The following is a 10,646-nucleotide window of genomic DNA, read 5'->3' as shown; positions in this document are numbered from 1 at the left end:
GTTCTATAGGTCCTGATACTGTCCAGGTCGATATGAATCTACCTTGAAAAGTGCTTATAGCCCAAAGACACCAATGGGCGGCCTTGATCCTTGACCTATAACAGGATGCGAGAGCAGGAGTGAGGCAGAGAACGGTTGGGTTTTGTAAGGCAGGAGTGTGTACAAACCTATGCACCGCATTGGAAAGAGAGGACAATGCCCCTATGGGAAGATATGCATATGGTCCATGGAATAATATGTGCCCTATGCCTGGCTTTGCTGTCCCCCGAATGCCCCAGTGGTTGCAGAGGAAGGCCGAGTGCCCCGCGTGAACCTCAGGAGTAAGCGGGAGTTGCACGTGGCCTGCTGTCTTCCCTTAGCTCCGTCCTCACTGAGATCACATTAAGACCACGAGGCCTCTCGTGGGGGAGAGATGAATACAATTTTCTTATTGTACAATCCATTTCATTCCCAGCTGCGGGATTAAATTTATTCCTTTCTGAAGTGTTGTCTGTGTGTATAAATCATTTAAGTTTATGTTTTCGTTGCTGTGGCAACCATGTGGCTAATTGAATTCCAAAGTGTCTTTCTCGATTTCAAAGCCATGATAAAGAGCCACAGCACTTAACAGTGGGAGTCAGAACAGAGGCAGAAGAGGCGGTGGAAACAAAATTTAAATGACACATTGTCCAACTGGCTCCCAAGATCCCAGAACAATACCACTCTGATGAGCCAAGCTAGGGCGCGGGAGATTTCTTCTGAAGCGAAGGTTGATAAACGGTTGAGGGGGGAGCTTCTCTGCAGAAGTACCTGCATCTTCCATGGTCTCTCTCTTCTCCCACCTGACGTGCTTGCTCTGCCAAGGGCGGGACTGAATCTTTTCACACGGAGTTTTACTAGCAGTCGGCAAACACCTGTACAGTAAAAGCTTCTTGGATGGATGGATGTACAGAGAGATGGATGGATGGATAGATGGATGGATGGGAAAAAGATTGCGAGACAATTTAAAAGGAAGTTGGCATTTTTAAAGGGACGACTCAATTCTAGGCACAGTGTGATACATCTATCACAAACTCAAAGCAACCCTTATAAACAGGTGTGTTTGTTCCCATTTCGTAGATGAGGAAACTTCAGACTTCCGTTCAGGGAACTTGTCTAGTGAACCTCTAGGTATGTAACAGGTATAGAATATACCCAGGTCTATAAAACTCCAAAACCCATACACGTTCTACATCTTCAACCATATTTTACTAGCTCTCCTAATCAGAATAAATAGAACACGTTTTTCTGCAGCATCTCTCATCTGTATTATTTCCTTCTTTTCTCTCCCTCTCCCTTCCTTCCTTCCTCCCTCCCTTCCTACCCTCCTTCCTTCCTTCCTCCCTTCCTTCCTTCCTCCTTTCCTTCATTCTTCCCTCCTTCCTCCCTCCTTCCCTCCTTCCTTTCCTTCCTTCCTTCCTTCCTCCCTCCCTTCCTCCCTCCTTCCCTTCCTTCCTTCCTCCCTCCCTCCCTTCCTACCCTCCTTCCTTCCTCCCTTCCTTCCTTCCTTCCTCCTTTCCTTCATTCTTCCCTCCTTCCTCTCTACTTCCCTCCTTCCCTTCCTTCCTTCCTTCCTTCCTCCTTTCCTTCATTCTTCCCTCCTTCCTCCCTCCCTCCCTCCTTCCCTTCCTTCCTTCCTTCCTCCCTCCCTTCCTACACTCCTTCCTTCCTCCTTTCCTTCATTCTTCCCTCCTTCCTCCCTCCCTCCCTCCTTACATTCCTTCCTTCCTCCCTCCCTTCCTCCCTTCTTCCTTCCTTCCTCCCTTTTCTCTTTCCTTTCTCCCTTTTTTCTTTTTCTTCTTCTCTTTCCTTCTTCCTTCCCTCTCTCTCCGCCTTGATTTGATACTTTCTTGAAAAACTCAACTCTTCTTTGTGAATATGATGTATGCATGTTAAAAAATTAGACAATATAGAAAAATAAAAGGGTGAAAAAAAATCACCCAATATCTCATTACCCAGAAATAATACTCCCCCTAGATAAGCATTGCTACAAGTCTCCCTCTATTCATACACAGTATGTAGATACGGCGTTTTAATGCACTCTAATATACTTTCTGTTTTAAAAAAATTTTTTTTTAATTTTTAGAAATTTTTAAAAATTTGTTTTTGAGAGAGAGAGACAGAACACAAGTGGGGAAGGGGCAGAGAGAGGGGGAGACACAGAATCTTAGGCAGGCTCCAGGCCCTGAGCTGTCAGCACAGAGCCAGACACGAAGATCAAACTCACAAACTGTGAGATTGTGACTTGAGCCAAAGTCGGATGCTCAACTGACTAAGCCACCCAGGAACGCCTTACATAAAATCAGTGCATTGAGTTACAACTGAACTTTCCCCACTCATGTTTATTCAACATAAGAAACAAGAATTACTAAAAATTAATTCACAGTAGATATAAAAATTTTATGTAAAACATTAAAGTTGAAGATAGTTTTGAAATTATTTGTTTCATTTTAGTTGATATTGACTAACATCTCACCAGGAGAAATGAAAAAAATTCTTACAATGGCTCCCAGCAATTTTTGCTACTTACAGCATAATTTTTATATTGTCAATTTTTATATTATTTCAATTAAATGTTTAGAACATTATTTGCACAATAATTCAAATAACTATAATTTAGATTCCATACTCACAAGAATTCACTGCTAACCCAATAGGTTCTTCTTCCAGAATTGTTTTCCTGTCTTTGTTGAGGGGAGACAGAGGAGTAACACAGTGATCCTCTCTGTCCTTTTACTTTCCACTTGAATGACAATTTGCCTGGGTTTATAAAATTCCTCGGGCATGCATTCTTTGTTAAATCTTGAGACAACCCTTCCACCATCTTCTAACACAGAGAGTTTAACCAGAATTTCCTATTTTTTTATTTGAGAGAGAGAGCACAAGAGCATAAGAGCACATCAGGGAGGGGCAGAGGGAGAGAGAGAGAGAGAGAGAGAGAGAGAGAGAGAGAGAGAATCCCAAGCAGGCCCCACGCTCAGCATGGAGCTCAACATGGGGCTCGATCCCATGACACTGGGATCATGACCTGAGCTGAAACCAAGAATTGGATGCTCAACAGACTGGGCCATCTAGGCTCCTCGAGCATTTCCTATTTTAACCATAGTTCTGTGTTTAACTTTTGAATGAATGGATTTCATCCACAAAGAGCTTTGTTTTGTTTTTGTTTCCATTTTTAAGGAGATCCCACTGTTGCCCTGGTGGGGGCCCTAATTGGATTAGAAACAGGGCTGCCCATAATTCCCTTGAGTCACACTTTGTTTCCCACCAAATCTTGTAGACACAGCCCTATTGCCTCTGTGCATAGATTTTGATGTGAAAAAATACAAGACCAGACTGATTTTCCCTCCTTGAAGAGGGCTTTCTTTCTCATTCCTGGCTACCTCAAAACTCTCTCTTTATACATGAAATTTAGCAATTTAAGCAGAAATTGTCTTTGTGTTCCCTTGGAACACAGTTTGACCTTTCAATGAACAAATTCATTTCTTCCTAAATTTAAGGATAATTTTCTTTTATGATAAATTCAAATATCATTTCTATTCCACTTGTTGGATTCTCTTCTTCAAAAACAGCACTTAATCTGAGCTGACTTACCTTTGACATCCATATCTACTCCCTTATCTGTACTGGCATTATAGCTCCTTTTCCTCATACACATAGTGACTTCCTTAGAATTCCCTTTTGTGTCGTAATTTTGATTTTGACTTCATCTCCTACGTTCTTTGCTGTTTTTGATGTATTACTTCGGAAAGGATGATGCTGTTGCTTTTTAATTGGCTCTCTTCATTCCTGAAGGTCACTTTTTCCTCTTTAAGTTTGCTGTGTATCATCTAATTATAAAGCTTACTTTATTAAATTTTTATGTTTCTCTTGTTCTATAATTCTAAGCACTCTTAGAGAATTTCTTTTCTATTTTCTCTCTTCAAGACTTAGCTCTCCGAATGCGTTTTGTGCGCTGTTTTCTTTTTCCCCATCTATTTATCCACCTTAATCCATTTCCTTTATGTTCTCATCTGTGTATCTACATAATACTACGATATGTGTATGTAGATGCACAGATGCATCTAGCACATTATCACTCTTCTTTTTTTTTACTAATTCCTCTTAACATGGGCAATTATGTCCAGACCTTCTATTTATTCTGAGCCAGAGTGGGTGAATTCCCTTGACACCCTTCCTACCTTAACTGAAATCTTCATCCATCACCCAGAGTTTGGGGGCTGAGTATTATATGTCATCAGTTTGGCTATAGAAATCCAAGGAGGACAGAAGTACTGCCCAGCAGGGACCAAGTTTTGGGAGGACTAGGCAGGGGGTGCAAATGTCCTCTGGCAGAATATTTGGCTACTCTCCCGCCCATGACTGGACACCCTGGAGGTGTGGTTGGGTCTCTCTCCAGAGTGGAGCCCTGGGCCCTAGGGAGCTCTAACCAACTTCCTGCCTCTGCTGAGAATCTCACAAAGTCGGCAGGGGCTTCTACACCACAGGGTTTGCCCCTGGCCTCCCTGCACTCCCTTGGCCACTTATCTGCAAATCTCAGCATTTGCCTGTGCTTCACTTTGTCACATTTATACAGATATTCTTAGTTTGTGATTCTTTTAAACAACATAATGGCCTTGGGTTTAGATGGTCTGCCGACCTTGGTGTGAAACCCATCTCGATCCCTTATGACAGTAGTTTGCAAACAAGGGTCGATTTTCCTGTCCCAAGGGACGTTTGACAACATCCGGAGAATTTTGATTATTGTGACTGGGGGATTCTACTGGCATCTGGTGGGTAGAATCCCAGGCTGCTGCAGAGCATCCTCCATGGTGCTACCATACTCACAGGAAAGCCACCCACAACGAAGGATGGCCTGGCTCACAGTGCCCTAGTATTGAGGTTGAGTCGCTGAGTGCCTTTGCAGCTGAGTGCATTTGGGCAATGTTTTAAAGCTCCCTGAACTTTAGCATCTTTATCTTTAAAATGAATGTCCAAGATCATTGATCAATGGCACGTTGTCAATGTTAATGATCATCTTACCAACACAATGATGACACTTTCCATGATTACCATCAGCATTATTAGTAGTAGTAAAATTGCCACTTTTTGAACAGCTGTATACATGCAAGTAATTACCTCACCTGTTCTGAACTTTAATTGTTGCAAAGTTGAATTCACTTTGAGAGCGGCATTGTCTTTTGCTTACTCCTGTTTCAACTGTTTGGCCGGGTGGTTGGTTGTCGTTTTAACTTACACTGTTCACCTTTTTCTTTTCTTTTTTTTTTTTTAAAGAATCCTTGGATGTTTACGAGAAAAGCAGATTCTTCTTGCCTTTTTTTTTTTTAATTACAAGTATGTCTTTTGCTTGCCTCCTTTTATGTAAGTGCTTCATATTACACATTCCTCCAAACTCAGCTGTATCTAGAGAGGAGTAGACAGACCCTGGGGTTTAGTGATAGAATTATTCTCAGAGATCACCCAATTCTTGCTTTGTGCAGATAGAAAAACTGAGTCTCTTGGGGCACCTGGGTGGCTCAGTCGGTTGAGCCTCCGACTTCTGCTCAGGTCATGATCTCATAGTCTGTGAGTTCGAGCCCTGCATCGGGCTCTGTGCTGACAGCTCAGAGCCTGGAGCCTGTTTCAGGTTCTGTGTCTCCCTCTCTCTCTGACCCTCCCCCATTCATGCTCTGTCTCTCTCTGTCTCAAAAATAAATAATAAACATTAAAAAAAAAAAAAGAACGAACGAAAAACAGTCTCAGCTGTGGAGACTCCACTGACAGGTTAAAAGTGTGAGGGAAGAACAACTTCCAGCACCATGGCCAGAGAATTTGACCCTGGCATTGAATCAGAGACCTTGGTAGTGATTCTGACTTTGATGCTATGAAACAAAACTTCCATGTTTTACTTTGTCTTATTGGTAGAGAGTGGCCATAGTTTAAACATGTCCAATGTTGGTTGTCTGCTGTGCATTTAAGCTAATAGTACAGACTATTATCTTACCATGCTCCTATCTTAAGACCAGTAAAGCGGTTGGGATAAGATATCTGCCTGGGAATAAGATGGCCTGACACCAAGTCAGCCGTGCTTTGCAGATGCTTCTTCCTTGCCTTCCAGGCATCAAGGCGATATAACCGTGTCTCAGGGCTCATGGAAAGAGCTCACCCTGCCCTATAAAGAAAACACATGAGAGGCCTTGGCCTTGGTCTTGGATTCCTTGGCTCTGCTAGTTAATCTATCCAGCCCAGACTGCCTTCTCAGAGGAGGCTTGGGGAGAACCTATGATCGTGTGCAGGTATATATCCGACTATAAGTCCTGTGAGTTTATAAAGTCAGCAGAACATTGTAGAAATAGCATGAGCTTCAGATTCAGATGGATATACGTTCAAATTCCATCTCTGCCATTTATTAGCTGAGCGACACTAGGCTAGTCAATTAATCTCTCTGAGATTCAGTTCTCTCTTTTAGAAACTGAGAATAATAAGGTCCATGTAAGCATCCTTAGGATGCTTCATCCTTAAGATGAACCTTAAATAGTAGCTTCAAATTTTTCCCTGTCCCTTTATACCACTTAGGTTTTGACAGCAGGATAAATTTTTACTTTTGTAACATTTAGTCTAGCTTTGAAGCTGTGGGAGCTGTTATTATTCCTGGATTCATTAGTGGCTGCCCGTGACGTTCTCTTTGTGTGTCAGTCAGGGACACACAGCCATGACAAGGCTGGGGGAAGCTGAGGAGAGACGGACTGAATTTGGACAATACTTAGAAAAGTATGGAAGCTGGGATCTTCTTTAAAGCATTTTGCCTTGGGAGGCACAAATCAATAATGTAATGTCGGTGTTGTCAGGGACTCCCCTGTCCACTTCTGTAAAGAAAAATCCTCCCAGGGAGAATCTAATCTCAGCCAGGGAGGCACTGGGTTCTTAGAGAGTTGGATGATGGAGACCACTCATAAGCAGATAAGGAAACGGATGAGGTTGGTGATGCTGATGATGGTGATGCTGATGATGATTCCCATCATTTATTTAGGCCCACCAAGGGCAAGACCCTGCACTAAATACTGTGTATGTCCTCACATGACCTCATACTATAAGCCAAACCTAGATAAAACGATATATCTTACATATGAAAAAAACCTGAGGCCAAGAGAAGCTAATATCTTGTCTGATATCCCCAGCCAGTTAATGGATGAGGAAGTCTTTGGGAAAATGAGAGGCATTTTCCATCCTGGTTGTTTGAGGGACAAAGTGGCCATGAAGAAATCAGAAAATTTACCTGAGAAATCCTCAGAGGTAGGAACAAAATTTTCTTTGCAATGAGCCAGGCGTAGGCTTGAATTCTGTCCTCACCTCATGCCTGACTTTTTCTTATGGCAAGGAAGTGAATCTTTCTGAGACTCAGCTTCTTTAAGCCTCAGTTTCCACATCTAGAAATATTAAGATACAAATAAGGGGTGTTTATGATGGCTTAGCGAGAAAGCTCTGGGTAGAGGCCCACATCAGCTGTGCTGAGGCTGGACTACGGGAGCTGAGGTGACCAAGGCTGATGGGGAAGCCCAACTGTGGGCATAACATGGGGAAAACAACACGAGCTTTCTCTAGAAAAAACGTGAAGTTCCTATGACAGAGATGTAGCCAGGTTTTTAACAATGCTGCTTGTCTCAGCGAAATTTGCTGATCGGCTATTTCTGGATGGAAAACCCTACATGTATAGACTGGAGAGGAAAACATCATTATAACTCTTTCTAGGTATTCTGGCCAACCTTTGCTGTCTCCCAATTTAGCATGAGAATCCTCATGAATATTTGAAAGTGACTTCTCACCCCAATTCCTCTGATTATACTCGAATCGTGGAGACTTCAACATGGTGAGACCATCAGCTCAAGATGAATGAGTCCAACTCTCTTCTGTCTACATGGACCTATGCCCCATCTAAGAGTTGAATACTAGTGGCCTTTTGGTCCCACCTGTGGACTAGGAAAGGAGGAATAAGGAAAATGACACAGCCACCATCATCCAGGCAGGATCTGGCATGCTATATCCTACTCCACCAGACCCTTTGCAACTGGCCAAACACACGTTGCCTCTTTGCCATTTATTCCCACTGGTTCTGAACCGTAAGAGATATCCATCATAGGTGTCCATATCTCTAACACAGGTGTGTGTCACGAGGCACAAGTAGCAACAGTGAAGTCCTCTCACTTTGGGATGTCAGGGCCCTAGCTCACTCTGACAGACAGAACCAGGGTCTCAGAGCCCAGCTCATCCTGAAAAAGGACAGAGTCCCTGATGAGCATGCCATCAATAAATACCAGAACAGATGCCATGAAATTCCAATCAGAAGAATTTATAATGTGAAGTCAGATATCACATAGTGAGAAATAAATAAACAGAAATTGTCAAACTCCTGGCAGCTGGGGCCAGCATCAGAGGCAGTAAATGAACTAACTCCATAAATCACGTTTATGATCAGCCCCATTGCACATAACTTTGCCAGTGGGGCTTTCCATTATGTAGCAGGAGACAGTGGATTGTTTCATCTCATAGAGATAGGAAATGAGCAGAGCCAGTGTGTCCCTGGTGTCAGAACGCGATTGAGACATCACCCTGCTCTCTAGGTCAAGGTGTGCAAAAGGTCTTGGGAGAAGGTTTCTTCTGGCTTTCCACCTGGAGGAAAATTCGGGAGAAGGTCACGGCTCCCACTGAATTCTGGTTAGATGTATCTCAAAGCCCTAGAACTTATACACAACATAAGGGCAAAAAGAGTGAGAGGTTGACTCTGTTCTCAGAGGAGCCCTGGGAGTCTCTTTATCAAAAACTCTTCTCTTAGCCATCATCCAAGTAGTGAACTAAAATTCTGTCCTCCTTTGCCTTCCTTCTGCATCTTGTTATACCCTTACTCTAGCAATCTAGACCATCTTCTGTTCACCGTGGGATCTGGAGAATGGGACAAGGTCTCCAGGCTCTAGCACATTGTAGTACATTTAACATAAGAACGCTCCTAAATTTATTATGTGAATAAATAAAAGAATGACCATCCTAAAAGAGTCCTTCAAACCACATTTCTCTTCTGTCTTCTTGGCTTAGAACCCTCCACTGTGGTCTTGGGCAAAAGTTTCCATCCATGTGATAGGAAGCATACAGTGGTGAAAGACCAACTGCTGGGTTCAAACTCTGCCTCTCCCTCAAGTAACTGGGAAGCCTCGGACAGCTGTCTAACCTCTGAGGCTTGATTAGCACATTTATACAATATTAATTGATTAATATTAATATCTGTCCCTCTTAAAATAATTAAATCTTTAAAAAAATTTAACGTTTGTTTATTTTTGAGAGGGACAGAGACAGAGTGCAAGTGGGGGAGGGTTAGAGAGAGAAGGAGACAGAATCTGAAGCAAGCTCCCAGCTCTGAGCAGTCAGCACAGAGCCTGACGTGGGGCTCGAACCTACAAACCGTGAAATCATGAGGTGAGCTGAAGTTGGATGCTCAACCAACTGAGCCACCCAGGCGCTCCTGAAAGAAATCTTGGCAGAGAGCTTGGCAAATGGCGACTTTTGACCTGCGTATGAATGCCCCTTACCATGTCCTGACACCTTGCCTATTCCATAGCCTCTGGATTTCCATTATATTGTAGCATTTGTCCGCGAAGACACTTGAGCTGGAGTGGCGAAGGGGGTGTGTGCATGTTCACAAGAGTCTGAGGGAAAAAGGACTATGGCTGAGACACTCAAAGAATCGTGGATTTCAGCCAAGGACTATGCTTTCTCCTGAGATGTGGCTCTCTGGCAATCAGCTGTAGTCTGGAGATGGCCTTATCCAGCAAATCCTCCAGGCTGCACCATCTAGCTCTCCACAAGACTGAGACTCCCACAGACTTTTTCAAGGAAGCTGCCCCTCCAGACTTTACTGCTTTAAAGTCATTCCCTGGCCCTTGCAGCTCATCAGCAATGGCAAGCAGGGCAGTAATTAGACCCTCTGCTGAGCCTTGCAGTGGCGATTTGAATAATTGAGAACATTGCAAGCGTTGGTGATGGAGGGAAAGGGAGGTTAAAATAGAACATCTCCCTGGCTAATAGCTAAGTAACCTTGAGCATCCCAACAGGACAAAGGAATGGGGTTGGCCCAGGCGAAGGGGACCCACCATGCCTTGAAACATTAAGATAATGTGTTCTGAGAACCTCAGGTAGTATCCTTGAAAGCTCCCTCCTATGTATATCCATGATCTGTGCCAAGAATTAACCCCTCATCAAGGACATCAACTGTGATAAATCTGCATCTCTACCTCGTGTCTAACAAGTGCATTCCCAGCACTTCTGTTGATGCCATTAGAGGCGCCTCCAGGTTCCGTTTCAGGGACGGCCAGTTGCTATTTCTGAAGTTTGTCAGGTGATTGTTTCTTTGTGTCACCACTGGGGTGATGATTTTTTAGAAGCATGTTGTCTTTATAAGACAACAGTATTATCCATATCCTCTGGTACTGAAAGAGGCTTTTATTTGAGAGATTACTCCAGTTTTTGTTTACCTGAGACTCCTAGCTACAGGCAGGTAGTTGAATGAGATTATCAGTCAAGGACCTTCCAGGCCCAGAAGTCCATAAATTTGTCAAATCCTTGGAATCTCTTTCCAAAATAAATGACAAATAATGGGTTAC

Source organism: Panthera onca, chromosome B3 (assembly GCF_046562875.1).
Source record: "Panthera onca isolate mPanOnc1 chromosome B3, mPanOnc1 haplotype 2, whole genome shotgun sequence".
In the NCBI taxonomy this organism is placed as follows: domain Eukaryota; kingdom Metazoa; phylum Chordata; class Mammalia; order Carnivora; family Felidae; genus Panthera; species Panthera onca.
Note: the sequence above shows the minus strand (reverse complement) of the source record.